Here is a 17,512-nt window from a genome sequence, read left to right as displayed (position 1 = left end):
TATATTTATTATCTCATTTAATCTACAATAATCCTGTAAAGTCAGTATTATGTTCCCTCTATAGATGCAGAAACTGAAGCTAATGTGATAAAGGTACCAAATCTGGTATAGTGGAACTGGATTCAGCTCCAAGGTCAATTAGGTACCCAAACTGCTACAAACCACTACTTAGCAGGCAGTATGAATTTATGAATTTATTCTCAGAGTTGAAATTAAAATGAAAGGTAACCAACTCCAACCTTTGATTTGATGCGGGAAGTTTCTTTATAGAATTCCTGACAGATGTTCACCAGTTTCTACTTTAGTACCTTCAGCCATAAAGAACTCACTGCCTCACAAATATTTAACCCTTGTAGTTACATGGTGTAAAACATTTCCTGTATTTGATTTCTTATTTTATCTTAAACCCATATCCTCCAGATCATTCTCTGATGTTACATTTTGCATGCTGTACTCAATCATTCATTACTTCAGCAATATTTATTGTCTGTTACATGTCAGGTACAATGCTCTATTCTGAGAGCACAATGATGAATAAGGCAAATATTCCTATCTTCATGAAGTTTGCATTGTTTAAGCAAGGATTTGGGTGTAATTCGTATTTGAGTAACTGGAAGAGGAAACATTAATAACAGCACATAGAATTAAAAAAAAATTCCAGGCTCTAAAATATGGCTTACTCAACTCTATAATAAAATGTTTATGTAGAACGCCACTGGCATGTCTTTGAGGATCACTTAGAAAATGAAATATGGGGAGACTTTTTCCTCTGAGAAAGCAATCAAAAAATTTGCTTGAAGCATCTAAATGGTGCCTCAGAGATCGGGCTGAGTTATGGCTGATGACATAAAGGAATCCCGGGCAAACAGGGCTGGGTGTTTGGCAGCAGGCAAACTGCTAAATGCTGGACTTTCCATTGTGCAAATACTGGCTCCAGGGCTTGATGTGAACAGAGCCCTGGCCTCATCCTAAAGTAGCAGCTTCTTAGGCTGGTTTTTAGGGGACTCACCAGGGAAATCGTAGGAAGCAGGCCTGGGGAAATCTGGAAGGGAGGCTTCTTGCCTTCACCATGGTAAGACTGAACAATCTCAAGCACCTATTAAAGACTGGACCCTTTCTATAATTACCTCAAGTAATCCTCACAGCAGTGCCCTGAGGGAAGACTTTTTATTCCTGTATTATAGAGGAAGTAGACCAAGGCTCTTGAAGGTTAAGTTCCCTATCCAAGTTCATGGCTAATAAGTAAAGGAGTATAATTCCCACCTGTGTGTGTCTGACTTCCAATCCTATGCTTTTTGGATTATAATTCTGTGAAGGCAATGGAGAGAGTCCTTGCAACTTTGAGTGAAGATTTCAAAAAGGAGTTTGAAGATAGAGAATTGTAGTTTTAGGACCCTTTATTTGCATGGGACCCATTTTAGGTCTAGGGAGGAGCCTTAGAAATAAGGCCATATATTTTTAAGCATTGCAACAGTAAGATATTTGTATATTCCTTTTTTTAAAGAAAACTCTAAAGTTTTGAAAGCACTTGGACCCATAAAATCTGTGGCAAACCCTATTTAGAAAACAGTTGTTGTTCACTCAATAATTATTTTTTTTTTGGAGACAAAGTCTTGCCCTGTTGCCCAGGCTGCACTGGAGGGGTGCTGTCATGGCTTACTGCAGCCTCAGCCTCCTGGGTTCAAGAGATTTTCCTTTCTTAGCCTCCTGAGTAGCTAGAACTATAGCCATGTGCCAACACACCCAGCCAATTTTTTATTTTTTTGGGAGGTGAGTTGCTATGTTGCCCAAGATAGTCTTGTACTCCTGAACTCAAGTGATCCTCCTGTCTTGGCCTCTCAAAGTGTTGGGATTACAGATGTAAGCCACCACACCTGGCCTCAACAAATATTTCTTAAATGCCTAATATATGCCAGGCCTTGTCTTAGGTGCTGAGGATTCAGCAACAAAGAACACAGAACAGAGAGTACTGTTCTTATGGAGTTAATAGTCTAGAGACAACGTGTGTTGGCAGAGTCCTGGCATGAAAGCCATGCCACACTAAAACTGGAGACAGGGATAGTTGTGTAAGATAACTACCTGATGGAGGATGAGACTTTTGGTTGATAGCAACTAACTAACCCTCAATCCTACCAGTAGACAGAAGAGCAATAAACACTCAGCCTCACCTTGCTCTTGCTCTCGCTCTCTAACTTCCTGCTGGTGGTCCTTTTTGGCCAAATTGAATTGGAAGTTAGAGGACAGGCTAGCCCACTAACAGTTTGTGCAGGTCAGGCTTCTGGACTACATAGTTCAAAAGGGTGGAGAGTGACTATGGAGGAGAAACAAATGGCATCCAACACATATGTGTGAATTTCAACATTCAGAACTCAGTAAGAATGTGATCTGGGAAAACAGTTGCATAAAGCAGAATGCCAATTCTGGCATTGATATTTCTCCTGAAAATAATAATAATAACAGCAAGAGAAAACATTTATTGAAAACATACTCTATTATTGACATGAGCTGAGAATCTGTAGCATATGATATCCCATAAGCTCTCTCCTTCAAGCATTATTCTAAAGGGCTCTAGAAGCTGGCCATTTGCCAAATTTGAAACATTTTAAACCAATATATGAAGAGTTAAACTGCCTGACGGACCCTTTCATATCTTTCTATGTTTTATATATTAGAGTCTGTGAATAAAAAGAAGAAAAGCCACTGGGTAACTATACATGAAACATTCACATTCAACCAGACATAGTGAGCACGATAAAAGATTGGGAAGCACTAATTACTAAATCAAAATGTATTCTTGTTGGCAAAATGCCTTAGTAACTCCCTGATTTTCTCTCAGATTGGGCACTTGCTAAAGGTCCATTGGACCTGGGAGGCAGAGGGTGAAAGACACAGGGCATGGAATAGCTCCCATTTTCTTCTTAAAATATTCTTAAGTAGAAAGGCTATTCCCAAAGAGGTGCCACAGGGACTAACCCATTTGTGAGAATGAAGTGATTTGTCCACCTGAGAGACAAGTTTCCAGTCACTCAGGCCAATATCAGATTCGATATGCAAATGAGTTCTTTCAGCGTTTCTCAAAGGTACCCAGATTCAATTTGGAAGAGTTCACAAATTTCAACAGTTAACAATTTTTTCCCACCCATGGCATTACCCATACTTAATAACCAGAAAGTCTAATTTTTGTTGAAGTAAATGAAGTGCCTGAAAGTACCAGGGAAATCTAGACTCCAAATTACTCTTGTATTAAAGGACCTTTAAGCCATAAGTTGAGCTTACAAATTCTTCATTAAACCTCTTTCTTTGACAAATTAGAAAACTGTGACCTACAAAAGGAAAGTGGTTGGTTCAAGGTCACACCATGAGCTATTAGCAGAGCTGAGATTAGTACTCTTTGTGTCCTTGTCTCCTGCCCTGTGGTCCTTGTAGTTACATCATACTAGCTTTCAGAGACATAGACTAAGAGACCAGCAGCCTGAGGGCCCCTGAAAGCTACTCATTCCATGGGAGAAAGAATATTGATCACTTCTGTAATAATAGGGAAAAATCCAGTGTCAAATAATTCAATTGGAGGAAATGTGTGGGAGAAAGGAATGCTACTAAAATATTCCTGTCTGTCTACACTAAAAACAGGAGTTTAGTCTGGGCAATCTTCTTTGAAATCCTCAGGTCCTTACCTTCATGGAATGTGGGAAGGAGCAGTATTTGCTTCTGAGACTGGCTATCATAGGGCAAATGCTCTTACTTTACAGCTATGTTAAGAAGTTTAGTCAGGAGATCATACTTTACAACTCTAGATTAAATGAGAAATATATGGATGTGATTTAGGCTCTGATAATTGCTGGACAACTTCAATCATTAAGAGCTAGTCAACTAATTCAAACAATTGATGTTTTAGTCCTTTTCCTGAGCAGGCATGGAAGACTCGAGAGACATCTGGGTTCAGACTCCCAGCTTTCCCAAGACTTCACTGCGTGCATTTAGCTTTGGGTAATGCAACAAGAAAATTCACCTGTGTCCCATTTTAACTACCATCTTCCCACTTAATCAGGCCTGGTTCCACTGAGATTACCCAAGCTGTGATCCTGTCGTACCTTGCTTACCAAGAAGCCATCAACCCCACTAGCTGTTATCTGCTTAGCATTACTTCCCACCTGAGGCACAAATATTATGGGCTTCTTGTCTGATGTCACCAAGGATGAGAAGCACTTAATTTCTTTTGTTGATGGCTAATATGTTGTTTCTCTTTACATCTTTATTGTTTTTATTGGCCAGAGAGCCATTTTTCATTCCCATGGAGTACTCTAAGGATTCCCTGACACTCATTCTTCCAGCAATCAACTCTAAAAATCTACTCATTTGGTTGGTGTAGCAAAGTCGACTTATATTGAACATGTTGAATCTGGATAAAGAATTCTTAGTATGCTTTCATTATTTTGAGCCCATGCCAGTTATCTGTTCATTTTCAATTCTGTCCCATGATGTACAGAATCATTCCGATTTATGCTCTGGACTGAGAGCCTTGATGGCTTTCAAAGCACAGATTTACTTTTCTATGGCTATTAACCATGAACTAAAACTTATTATATAGGATGGTGGCAAGAAAAAAATGCTGTTTATAGGGAAATTTGGCCCATGCTAGGTAGAATATGAATCCAGTGTGATTGATTTGTTAAATAAGCAAAAAAATAAAGCAATCTGGTATTTGTCCCTTTAATTATAAGGAAAACAAATCTCCCTTGGAAACCTATGAACAGTGACATGATACAATATTACAGACCCTTCAAAGACACTCTGAATACAATTCAGCTATGCCCAACGCATGTCTTAAACTCACAACATTTAGAAGTCTCATTCTTTAGCCATGGATTTATACAATTTTCAATGTTTATATTTCTTACAGTGAAGAAGAGCTATGAGAAAGATTGGGAAGGCCTATTAAAACATCATTTAATAAATAAACATAATTTGTACTGGATGTACAATTAAGACTTCAAGAGGGGTGAACCAAGAAAAATTAGATTTTCCTAATTCCTAAGATATGGAAAAGTATCTCAGGGTTTTTTGAATTGATCAATTGACTAATTGTGTCATTTAATAAATAGCAATTGAAAGCTTACCAAGTTTGGTATAGTATATCCATTGATGAGTAAAACACACAGTTCATGCTGTTACAGAATATACTACGCATTGGCTTTTGTATAATATTGTAGTAATAGCATAGATGTACATATCCACGATAGAACTATATGAGTTTTTGGCCATGTTTTAGGTAAAAATATAACAATCTTCTTATGGGCCCAAAGGCCACTCAAGAGTGGGTACCCCCCACATTGTCCCTTTGCCTCAGCCTTATATCAAGTGCCTGCTTTGCTTTAAAAGAATAAACAAAATTTAAAAACTATTTAAGTAAATGATATTTTAAAATTTTTGTAAATTGAATTTCATGTCATTGCCACTCATTTGTTTTTACAATTCTGTAAAATATGCTATGATTTTTGTTTCTTTTTTATTTTTTGAGATGGAGTCTTGCTCTGTCACCCAGGAGTGCAGTGGCATGATCTCGCCTCACTGCAAGCTCTGCCTCCCAGGTTCATGCCATTCTCCTGCCTCAGCCTCCCGAGTAGCTGAGACTACAGGAGCCCGCCACCACGTCTGGCTAATTTTTTGTATTTTTAGTAGAGACAGGGTTTCACTGCGTTAGCCAGGATGGTCTTGATCTCCTGACCTTGTGATCTGCCCGCCTCAGCCTCCCAAAGTGCTGGGATTACAGGTGTGAGCCACCGCGCCTGGCCTATGATTTTTCTTTTTTGATTTTAAAAATAATCATGGATAGCTAAATATATTTTCATGATAATCAAATGAAAACTCCCAAGAGTTCTCTGTGGATTTCTGGTGACATTGTTTCTTTCTTCCCCAGTCTTTTCCCTAGATTATAAATCATCTACAATACTTCAGGTAAAAGTTAGTTGCTATATCTGTCTATTTTATATTATGCTTTCTTATTGATATATATGACTTCTCAACATTTGGTCACTTTCCAGGTTAGATATATTTACAAAGATGATGCTGTAGTTGTATTGATTGTAGGAGTTCATCTAGTGCAATAGGGCAAACCAAGAGCAATGACAAATGAAAGATAAAAGGGAGCTAGTCAGCTTTCTTCTAATTTTATTTTTGTGGATTTCTCTGAGGTGAAGATTTTCTTTATTAATCTTTGAAAGAAGTCCCAAAGGCCAAGGAAACTCATCTGACTATAAGCTGCTGTGTGTTTCCCTACCATGTTGAGAAAGGGTGGCTGGTTGATCTAATGCATTACATTGCTTCAGCATATATTTTTTTATTTATTTCATCCTTTCTTCCCCATCATCATATCTGTAGGCTTGCTTTTTTAAAATAAAGTATCATCTCTTCAAAGAGAAAAGAAAAATGCTTGAGGCATCACATTACCTGACTTCAAATTTTACTACAAGGCTATAGTAACCAAAACACCATGGTACTGCTATAAAAATTGTCACATATATAAATGGAACAGAATAGAGAACCCAGAAATAAGGGGACATACCAACAACCAATTTTTGAAAAAATCAACAAAAATATACATTGGGAAAAGGACACTCAATTCAATAAGTGGTGATGGAAAAATTGAACTGCCTCATGCAGAAGAATAAAACTGGATCCATACCCCTTACCATATACAAAAACTAACCAAGATAGATTAAAGACCTAAATGTAAGACCTGGAAGCTACAAAAATCCTAGAAGAAAATCTAGGGAAAACTATTCTGGACATTGGCCTAGGGAAGGTATTTATGACCAAGTCCTCCAAAGCAAACCCAGCGAAACCAAAAGTAGACAAATGGGACTTCATTAAATGAAAGCTTCTGCACAGCAAAAGAAATCATCAACTGAGTAAATTGACAACCTACAGAATGGGGATAAGTATTCGCAAATCATGTGTGTGACAAAGGGCTAATATCCAGAATGTACAAAAAACTCAAACAACTCAACAACAACAACAACAAAATAACCTCATTAAAAAGTAGGCAAAGAACATGACAGACATTTTTCAAAAGAAGACATACAAGCAACCAACAAATATATGAAAAAATGCTCAACATCACTAATCATTAGAGAAATGCAAATTAAAACCACAATGAGATACCCTCCTATATCAGTCAAAATGGCTATTAAAAAGTTAAAAAAACACACACAAAAAACAGATGTTGGTGAGATTAGGGAGAAAAGGAAACCCTTATACACTGTTGGTGGGACTGTAAATTAGTACAACCTCTATGGAAAACGGTATGGAGATCTCTCAAATAATGAAAAATAGAACTACTATTTATCCAGCAATCTGACTACTTAGTATGTACTCAAAGGGAAATAAATCATTTTATCAAAAGGATATCTGTGCTCATGTTTATCAAAGCACCTATAAACAGTAGCAAAGATATGAATTCAATCTGTGTCCATTAGTGGAGGATTGGGTAAAGAAAAGGTTATATATATATGTAGTGGAGAATTGGAAAAAGAAAAGGTTTTATATATATATATATATATGTATATATGTGTGTGCATATATGTCTGTATATATACATACCATGGCATACTACGTAGCCATAAAAAATAATGAAATAATGTATTTTTCAGTGACGTGGATGGAAATGGAAGTCATTATCTTAAGTGAAATAACTCAGAGACAGAAAGTGAAATACTACATGTTCTCATTTATGAGTAGGAGCTAGACAATAGGTACACATGGTCATGCAGAGTGGAATAATAGACTTTGGAGAGTGTGGAGGTGGGAAGGTGGTTGAGGGTGAAAGTTGAAAAATTATCTATTGGATACAATGTTCCCCATTTGGGTAATGGATACACCAAAAGCCCAGACTTTACCACTATGCAATATGTGCATTAAGAAATCTGCACTTATAACCAATAAATATATAAAAATAAAAAGTAAATACATTTGATTGAGTATAAACCATAAAAATTAAATAAAGTATTATCACTTGTCTCAGCCTCTGTTTTATAGAGATTTAGCTAAATCTAGAAATTAGTCTAGAAAACAAGATTTTAAAACTATATTGCCTTCTTGTCTAAAAAAAGTAAGAACCCATTGCTGATAGTAAGATATTGTGCCTTGAAATTATTCAAGTTTTTACTTGTAGAAAATTGGGGTAGTACAGTTTAAGAGTAAGACATTGGAAGATGAAGAAGTTGTAGTCCTTATTTGGTATGAGAACAAAATTTTTTATAAAGGTTGTACACTGGTGTGACTGCTTTTCATAGCACCAGAGACCTACTTTAAAAAAATTAAAGACACAGGAGAGTTCATTTAAACTCAAGGAATAATCTGAAAACTAGAATGATTCTGTGACAACTTTAAAAAAGCAGTCGTAGGGCACAACTGTGATGAAAATCAGGCACAGGAACTAATTTTAAAAGCGACTGAGCTACAAAGCAGATACCTCCATAATCTCAGGAGGTTTCCAACGCCAAAGTCAGGGTATCTTCTAAAAAGTAGCACCATGAGACCTAGGATTGTAAGAGTTGAATCAGCAAATGTGAGAATTTTGAGTCCCCAAATTCTCTTGACACTTCTGGCCAGTAAAATCAGCACCTTCATTTTCTCCAGAAGAGACCAGCCTCCCTTTTGCTAGAGATGATGTAATAATTTCACCTGAAGCATGTGCTTCATCAGATCATCCTTTTTTTTGAGATGGAGTCTCGCTCTTTCACTCCGCCTCCTGGGTTTACTTAACGCCATTCTCCTGCCTCAGCCTCCTGAGTAGATGGGACTACAGGCACCCGCCACCATGCCTGGCTAATTTTTTGTATTTTTAGTAGAGATGGAGTTTCACCGTGTTAGCCAGGATGGTCTCGATCTCCTGACCTCATGATCCCCCCATCTTCGGCCTCCCAAAGTGCTGGGATTACAGGTGTGAGACACTGCACCCAGCCCTCTTTTTTTTTTCTTTTTATTTCAAGACTCAACCTTACTACCTCTCATTATCTCTTGGTTGATAGAGTCAGGTGTCAGTCAATGCTGAAAGAAAAGCACAAGTCTAGATCTGAAAAAAAATCCTTAAACCAAAGGAATTCTATGATTTGTCTAATGTGTATCATTAAGAACAGGATGGTGGTATAATTGTCAGAATGTACAAAACTCTATGTCTCACATTTAATGCCACCAGAGAATATCCAATGCAAGGGGACAGTATTATCTGTGCTTAGGATGTCAATCATATTCTTTTCTTGGCACCAGTATTTGTGCAATAGAGTGGCCATGGTGGCATGTACATAGATTATATATGGACTTAACAACATAAGCTCTCCCTCACCGAGACTGTTTTAGTCGTTGTCACTGCTAAATGCAAATCCAGTAGCAGCAAATACCAGGGCACAATCACTTAGGAAGACCAGGCAGCCATCTGGTGGCAGATCACAACATGAAAATCCTTTTTACTTTGGAATAGGAAGTCATTCAAGCCATGTATCTTTCCTGGAATTGACACATACTCCAGATATAGGTTTGACTACTTTCCTATGAAGTCTTTTCCATCACTACCATCTGAAAGGTCACAGAAAGTCTTATCCATTCATGTGGGTCTCACACAAAATTGCCTCTGATTGAGAGGCCCACTTTAAAGCAAAGGAGGCCCGACAATGGGCTCATGATTATGGGTTTAGTGTTCTTACTATGTACCCTATCACCTAGAAATAGTCAGCCTCATAGAACGGTGGGATGGCCTTTGAAGGATCTGCTTAGATACAGGCTGTGGGACAATGCTTACGGGGTGGAATGCTCCCCTTCAGGATAAGGCATATATTTTAAACTGATAGTTCTTTGTCTTGTTTAATTAAAATCCATGGCTCTGGGAAACAAGGGATGAAATTGAGAGTTACCGCTTGGATTTATGCTCAGAGATCTAGTTGTGGAATCTGTGTTTTCATTTCCTTCATCTTCGGTTCTGCTAGGATTCAGATCCTAGTTCTGTGGTGAGGGCAAACTCATTTCCAGGAATACAGTAAGTTCTACTAAACTGGGTGCTGTGACTACCATCTAATTACTTTTAGCTTGTCGTTTATTGGTAGAGCAATAGGCCAGGGAGAGCATTACTATAGTGGCTGTGGTAACTTACCCTGTCACTGTGAGGAGAAAGGGCGACCACCATACTATGCAGGCCAATCTGGAATCCGTGGAAATCATTGGGGTGTCTCTTCATACTTGCATGTCTGGTAATGACTATCTATGAGCAACTTCAGCAAACATACTTGAAAAAGAGTATAGCAACTAAACACTCAGGCCTTTGGGATTAAGGTCGAGGTCACCTCACCAGGCAAGCAGCTCAGACCAGCTAACATGCTAGACAAGGATGAGGGGAAACTAGAATGGATAGTGGAGATAGCAGTGGAGAAATATCAGCTGTGCCCTCTAGACAATCTATACTGTAGTGGTATTGTAGCTTGTTCTACAAACTCCCTTGCTTTAGTCTTCCAGGAGATCACAACTGGCCACCACATTGAGTGTGCATTGTTGGACTTCCACCTCTCCTCCAAGAGAAAGAGTGAGAACACCTTTATTTTAAAATATGGAATTATTATGTATACCTGGAGCTTCATATTAATAAGAAAGGACAAATAGGTCTGAGTAGTGCAAGAGGTTGGTGGTACCCACACTGAACCCTCCTTTGGAGCTCATCATTTCTCCGGATTTATCAGTCCCTGTTTGAACTTTGTCAATTCATCCCTGTGGTTTTGTTCCTTTCACTAGATCTTTGTGAATCCATCTCAGATGCACTTCACAAGCTCACACTGTGGCTGCAAGGAGAGACAGAAGCTAAATCTCTGGTTAGCACACCCTAATAATCAGTACCTAAATATAACCCGTTAACTCATAACTATGTAACCTTGGTATTTTTCTCTTGGTTATAAAACAAATCCTTTTTTTTCTTTATCAATTTTTATTTTAAGTTCAGGGGTACGTGTGCAGGTTTGTAACCTGGGTATATTGTGCGATGCTGAGGTTTGAGATATGTATGATCCCATCACCCGGATACTGAACATAGTACCCAACAGTTAGTTTTTCAACCCTTGTACCCCTCCCTCCCTTCCCTCTCTAGTAGTCCTTAATGTCTATTGTTGCCATCTTTATGTCCATGAGTACCACATGTTTAGCTTCCACTGATAAATAAGAATGTGTGGTATTTGGTTTTCTGTTCCTGTGTTAATTCGCTTAGGAGTTACTTTTGTTTTAAAGGATATTTAGAAATAAACCAGCACAACAGGAAAAATGACACAGAATACACTGATTTGACTAGTGGTGGGTTAATAAATATTTTGTTAATCTATTATTATGTACCAGGCATTGAGTTATATAAAAATATACAATTAGGCAGAGTTTCCACACCCAGGAAGGTAACAATAGATTTGCAGAGGTGATAAGAAAAATGATGGCGATACAGGATAAGCTGAAAAGATTCACAGTCTCTTAAACAGCTGAGAACAAGATGCTTTGGAAGTTTTCAGGGTCTCAGAAAAGGATACGGAGGAGAGCTATTTAGAAAACTGGCAGCTGTAAATTTCCATTTAATTGTTGGATATATGACAGATGACAAGAAATCCTGAGGTAGACAGAAAGTTCCTACTGGCTAAAGTATTCCACCAGGATGTGCCCTTCCACTTTGGAGTGTTATGGGATCCTTCTGTTCTTTCAAGTTAGAATGACCACTTTCCGTATGCTCCTGCAGGGACGCTTATTAAAATCTGAGGCCGATGTGTTGCCTCAAGTTGTGTGCACTGGTGGGCAGGGGGCAGCATAGGCCAGCAGCTCTGTAGATAGCAGTGCCCTTTGATTCAGTTGAAGAGACCTCTTTATCCTCAGTTTTGAATCACAATTAGCACCAGTTGTTGGTAGCCATTTCATTTTAAGTTTCATTTTGTGGGCACCGACGTGGAGCTTTCATTCTGGCAGTCTGAAGTTTACGTGACACTCAACAAGTCTACAAAAATTATAGGAGGGAGTGTGGTAAGGAATGTATCTTTTAACTTTTATTTCTCTTCCACCACTTTCTCATCATCATATGTATTAGATAATATTTGTTACTGGCATCAGTCCTTGTCTAGCCCAGCCAACTCGTGGAGAGAATGAAGGCACCTCATGAAACTGGAAAAGACAGAAACAATAAAAGATAGAAATCTACTCTTGGCTCTTTTAGGAACCTTGTGGATTGTAGGAAAGCTACTAGGATATTGATGCCTGCTTTGAGGCCACATGGCTGCCAGTGAAATACCAGGCTTCAGTTTCAGGTTTAGAACATCTGTGAAAGGCACAATTCTAAGAATGATTTCCAATGAGCTGCATCCTCATCTACCCTTCCCGCTGAGTGTTGATGGAACCTGTAGATATGATGACATATCACTCCTGTAATTATGATGTATTATATGACAAAAGAGAGATTACATGGGTGACTCCAATATAATCACATGAACCCTTTAAAAGCAAATTTTTTTTTTCTGGCTGCTATTAGAAGGAGAAGTTAGAAGATTAGAAAAGTATGAGAAAGATTCGATGCATTGTTACCAGCTTAAAGCTAGAGGGGGCCGCGTGGCAAAGAATGTGAGTAATTTCTAGAAGCTGAGCAACCACAGCTGACAGCCAGCAAGGAAACAGGACTCAGTCCTACAACCATGAGGAACTAACTTCTGCTAATAATGGGAATTAGTTTGGAAGAAGTCCCTGAGCCCTAGACGAGAACACAGCCAGCTGACACCTTAATTTCAGCCTAAGCAGGGAGCCCTCAATACCAGACTTCAGCCCTACAAAGCTGAGAGATTAAAAAATGGGCACTGTGTTAAGCTACTAAATTTGAGGTTTGTTTGTTTGTTTTCAGCAACAGAAAATGAATGAAATATCCCAGGGCAGAAATAGTTTTAACTGCACATTTACAGTCCGACATGGGTTCATTCTGAACATCATTTCTCACTTGCTAGGTAACTTTGGGATTAACTTCTCTAAATATTTATTTCATCGTCTATAAAAGGGATAAAATAATACCTACCTGATTCCTAAGATTGTTGCCGCAGTTAAGTGATATACAGCTTATATGACACCTGACATAAAATAGATGTTATTTCCTATTCTCTAGTAAGACTGATCATGGCAAGTCATTCAGAAAAGACAGAAATAGTCCATAATAGATATTATGACTTGCAGGAATTAGAACCATAGACGTCTTTGGAAGGGGAGCAGGATGGAGCTCAGGAGAGAAGCATCTGGGTACAAGTTAAGGAAGTACACCATGCCTCTGATGGTTTGGAACCAGAATAGATCCCAAGAGGTCCAGGATCACTGGTAAGACTTAGTGGCGAAAGCTATGAGTCATAGAGTCCCACACATTCTGCTCTAGATGTAATTGAGAAATCTACAGACTGGCAGGGGTGCCAACCTGCCTTTAGCGTTGATTAAAGGCTGAGAGACTTTGCCTACTATGCTTTCCAAAGTGGAGTTTTGGTAGGCTTGATTCCAAAGGCATGAAGGGGATGCTTAGTGAATGAGAGATAATTCACATTTTCATATAGAACAGAGACAATTAAGGCTAATACCTATAATAACATTTCTCATGTATTTTGTTTCCTCTAACAGTTTGTTGGAGGAGGAATTGCAGTATACTTCAAAGAGAAAGGATTTTTACATTAGAAAAATCTGGCATTACCTATATCTTTGCAATTGGTTAATCGACCTTCAGTAAGCCCTTAGCTTCCTGTTGAACAAGAGTGTCTATTTCTCAATGGGTAATAGGATGAAATGAGATAAACATAGGTAAGATGTCTAGAATCATGGTTTAGAATTGTTAAGTCCCAAGGCTACCATGCAATTCATATGTGCTTCAGTTTCCTTAGCTATAAAATGGACATAATAATAGTCCCTAGATCATTCTCTTTTTGTGAGAATAAAGTATATGAAGTACTTTGCATAGATCCTGGCCTGCTGTAACCGAGAATTAGAAGGGAACTGTTATTTGCGGTAGTATGGGTGCCTAGCCTGCAGTACCTTTTAAATTGGTAGCTATTTTTCATTTGTTAAACTCTGTCTGGATTTCTGTATTTACTCAAGTAAATACTTAAAAAACAAGCCCAAAAGATGTTTGTATATTTCCTTTATGGACAGTTGGATGGGAAAAAAAAAAACACTTGGTTCTAGTGCACACCTACACTGTAGGAAAACAAGTTAGTGGGAGAGGGCAGTGGTCTGAAATTTGGAATTACAAAATTCTTATAATCGTCAGAGATAAAACATCGCATTACTCCTCTGCAAAAAACAAAACGAAACAAAACAAAACAAAAAACTTTCAAAGATTCACATTTCTCCATTGCCCCTAAGAAAAAAGTCTTTTCAGTCATTTATTTATTCATTCATCTACGAAATATTAATTGAACCCTTAGTATGCACAGTAATTGTTCAAGGTACTGAATTACAACAGTGAACAAAGAAGATACAAAATTTCTACCCTTCTAGACTACATTTTATTAAGGAGAGGCAGGAAATAGACAAGATAGTCAGACCATGATAAGTGCAAAAGAGAAAAACAAGTTAAAAAGAAGGGCAAGAAATTTAAGGAAAGAGAATTATCTCCCATTTTAAATAGGATTGTTAATGCATGTCTCGTAAAGGAAGGGCCATGGAAGCAAAGATTGGAAGGAGAAGAGGCAGTGAGCCAGATGAATACCTGGGGAAAGGACGTTCTATGAAGAGGGCATCTGGCTTAAAAGGCTCTGTGTGCTCTGGCTCTGGCTACACCAATCAGAACCATGCTCATTACAATACCAGGGACAGCCTTTAGCAATCCACTGAAGTCAGTATTTAAGCTATACCATACTTGATTCTCCAAGTTTAAATAGAGCCCAGCAAGCAATCTGGTCTGATAACATCTCAAAAGCCCATTTTGTTCGATATTACAATTAGTAGGTATTTATTAAATAGTTACTATTTGACAGGCAGTGTCATTAGTGCTGAGAACAACTCAGTGAATTAAATAGGTGAGGTCTTCTGTTCATAAAGAGCTGACATTCCAGTAGTAGGGACATATATTTAAACAAAATTATGAAAACTAGTTATGTTATGTATATTTTATCACAATGCAAATATATTAAATACCTGACCTCAAAGGCAGACCTGTCTGTAACAACTTGAATTCTTCTGTTTACCTGAGTACTTTTTCCTTCTTCTCCTTCTCCTTCTTCTTCCTTTTCTTCTTTTTCTCTTCTTTATCTTCTTCTTTTTTTTCTTTTTTTGATACAGTGTCTCACTCTGTCTCCCAGGCTGGAGTGAAGTGGCGTGATCATAGCGAGCTCACTGCAGCCTCAAACTCCTTGGTGCAAGGGAGCCTCCTGCCTCAGGTAATTTTTTGAAAAATTTTTTGGTAGAGACAGGATCTCTCTATGTTACCCAGGCTGGTCTTGAACTCCTGGCCTCAAGTGACCCTCCTGCCTCAGCTTCCCAATGTGTTGGGATTATAGGCCTGATGTCTTAAATGTCACGTCACACACTGAGGAGGCAGCAACAGTAGACTGCCCACTTTTTCTGCCCCTCCTGAAACCACTTCCTATTTCTCATGCCTTTGAAACTACAAAAATGGCATGGTTTCCTCCCTTCTCTCATTAAAAACATGTGTGCAGGACAAAACTGCACCACCCTGGCGCTGTACCATAAATAGTGAAAGCCAGAGGAAATATGTCATTTAGTGGCTGCTTATGCTTCACGTCTCCTGCGGGCACCCAGAAGCCTCTCCCCAGCCTCGCTGGTTTTGTTCTTATTGAACTGATTTCTTTTATGGAATGTGTGCTTCTAATTCTTAATTTTAAGGTCAACATCTTTCCTGACTGGCACTGTAAATGTTTAACAAGTATGACTGAACCATTCCTGGTTTCCTACTTTTATTTTCCAGCATGTGTCAGAAAAGCAGGCCGGTAGATCAAACGCCCAGGTCGAATGCTTTGAAGTTAATGTCATAATAGATGTTATAGCACAAAGATCCAACACCTTCTTCCAAGAAGCTTGAACAGGAGCAGGCAAGAATATTAACCATTTAGAGACTGGACAGCAATGTCTCATTGATTCACATGTTCTAGAGCACCAGCTCCACCTGTTTATGCACCAGAACGGGGATGGGAAGAAACACAGCCTTTGGATGTTTGCAAATCCCGGTTTGTCCACTCTTCTAATCGTTGGACAATGAGCAAAAAACTACATTTCACTGAACTACAATTTTCTGATCGTGAATATGGGGAGGGTTATTAAAAGAAGTAAAAAGTGTATATAAAACTCAACTAGCATAGCATAATAGCTCAATGAAATAATAAGCATGATAGCACAAAAAAGTTCAAGAAAAGAAAATTAATATAAGCCACAACAATAATCAGAAACTGCTCTTCAGAAAAGAAGGTGAAGCAGACGGCTGAAGTGGTGATTCAGCAATGTAGATCAGGCAAGGGATAGTGCTGGCCAAACACTTTAGAGGCTGCATCTTCCTTCTGTTGGCCACGAGGCTTGTTGCCAAAGTACTTAGAGAAAGTGGCCTCCAAGTCAGGCTCCTTCTGGACTTATTTTCTGGTAAAGTTCTAGCTTTGGGATTTCATGTCACCTTTCTGCTAGCTGCCAATGGACTTCTCAGACTCAAGTAGGTGAACTCCCAAGGGCAGAAAATATTACGGACACACACTGGTTGCTTACTAGTATCGTAGAATTTTTAAATCTGGGAAATATTATGCAATCTTTTTGTTCAATTCTCTGATTTATAGTTTAGAGTGGAAAGAACTCCTTTTATTCCTGTGATAAAAATGCTGTATGTTTAGTCATAAAAAATCTAACAAGAAAAAGCAGCATGATGAAGAAAATAAAAATCACTAAGAATTACATGAGAAAATAAGTGTTAATATTTTTTAAAGATTACTTGAAATATTTAATGTCTGTAACCATCACACTTTTTTTTTTAAAAAAGGACTTATTGAATGGAATCAGAGAGCATCTTTATTTTTTAAAACTTTATTCACTGAGGGATATTCTTCTGTTCTCAAGAAACTTTAGATGAACTGTAACCTTTCTGATCAAAAGCACTGCAGATTTAAGATGAAAGTTAAGTCTCCCTCCTTGTCCTAGATTTAAGCATGTCTACTTGCAGTGGGAAAACCATGGGTCATGCTGAGAGTCCCTGTTCCCCTGTTGCTGGGGATTTCTTGATCAGGCCTCAGTCCCTAGGAATCAGGGTGTCTATTGTGACTTCTGAGTGCTGCAGACCTTTGCTCCTCTATGCAGTAGGAAGTCCTATTATGCAGAACCTAACACTATCTGTCCATGGACTTTCTCTCACATTCCATGGGAAATATTTTCATTCATATTTTTTGCCTGAACAATTCTGGGAATGCAGGCCAATCCTGATGCAGCAGCAATGGTACATTCTCTAGATTTTTAAGGAAGAGCTGGACATACGTCTACTAAGTATTCCTAATTT

At 38.4% G+C, this 17,512-nt stretch overlaps 1 protein-coding gene and 1 long non-coding RNA gene across 2 annotated transcripts in view; one reads left to right on the top strand and one right to left on the bottom strand.

Annotated features, from left to right (window-relative positions):
- The window catches only part of C1H1orf87 (chromosome 1 C1orf87 homolog), a 140,911-nt gene extending 125,400 nt beyond the window's left edge, over positions 1-15,511 (bottom strand). The window contains exon 1 of the mRNA XM_063698199.1: positions 15,210-15,511. The gene's annotated coding sequence lies outside the window, so the exon portion shown is untranslated. The remainder of the gene's footprint in view (positions 1-15,209) is intronic.
- Positions 12,473-16,824, top strand: LOC134757158 (uncharacterized). The gene is made up of 3 exons (XR_010130832.1): positions 12,473-12,621; positions 13,219-13,356; positions 15,950-16,824. It is a non-coding gene; the product is annotated as an uncharacterized lncRNA (long non-coding RNA).
- The last annotated feature ends 688 nt before the right edge of the window (positions 16,825-17,512 follow it).

The sequence above is a fragment of the Gorilla gorilla genome, chromosome 1 (assembly GCF_029281585.2).
Source record: "Gorilla gorilla gorilla isolate KB3781 chromosome 1, NHGRI_mGorGor1-v2.1_pri, whole genome shotgun sequence".
In the NCBI taxonomy this organism is placed as follows: domain Eukaryota; kingdom Metazoa; phylum Chordata; class Mammalia; order Primates; family Hominidae; genus Gorilla; species Gorilla gorilla.
Note: the sequence above shows the minus strand (reverse complement) of the source record. Positions and strands in the feature narration are given on the sequence as shown.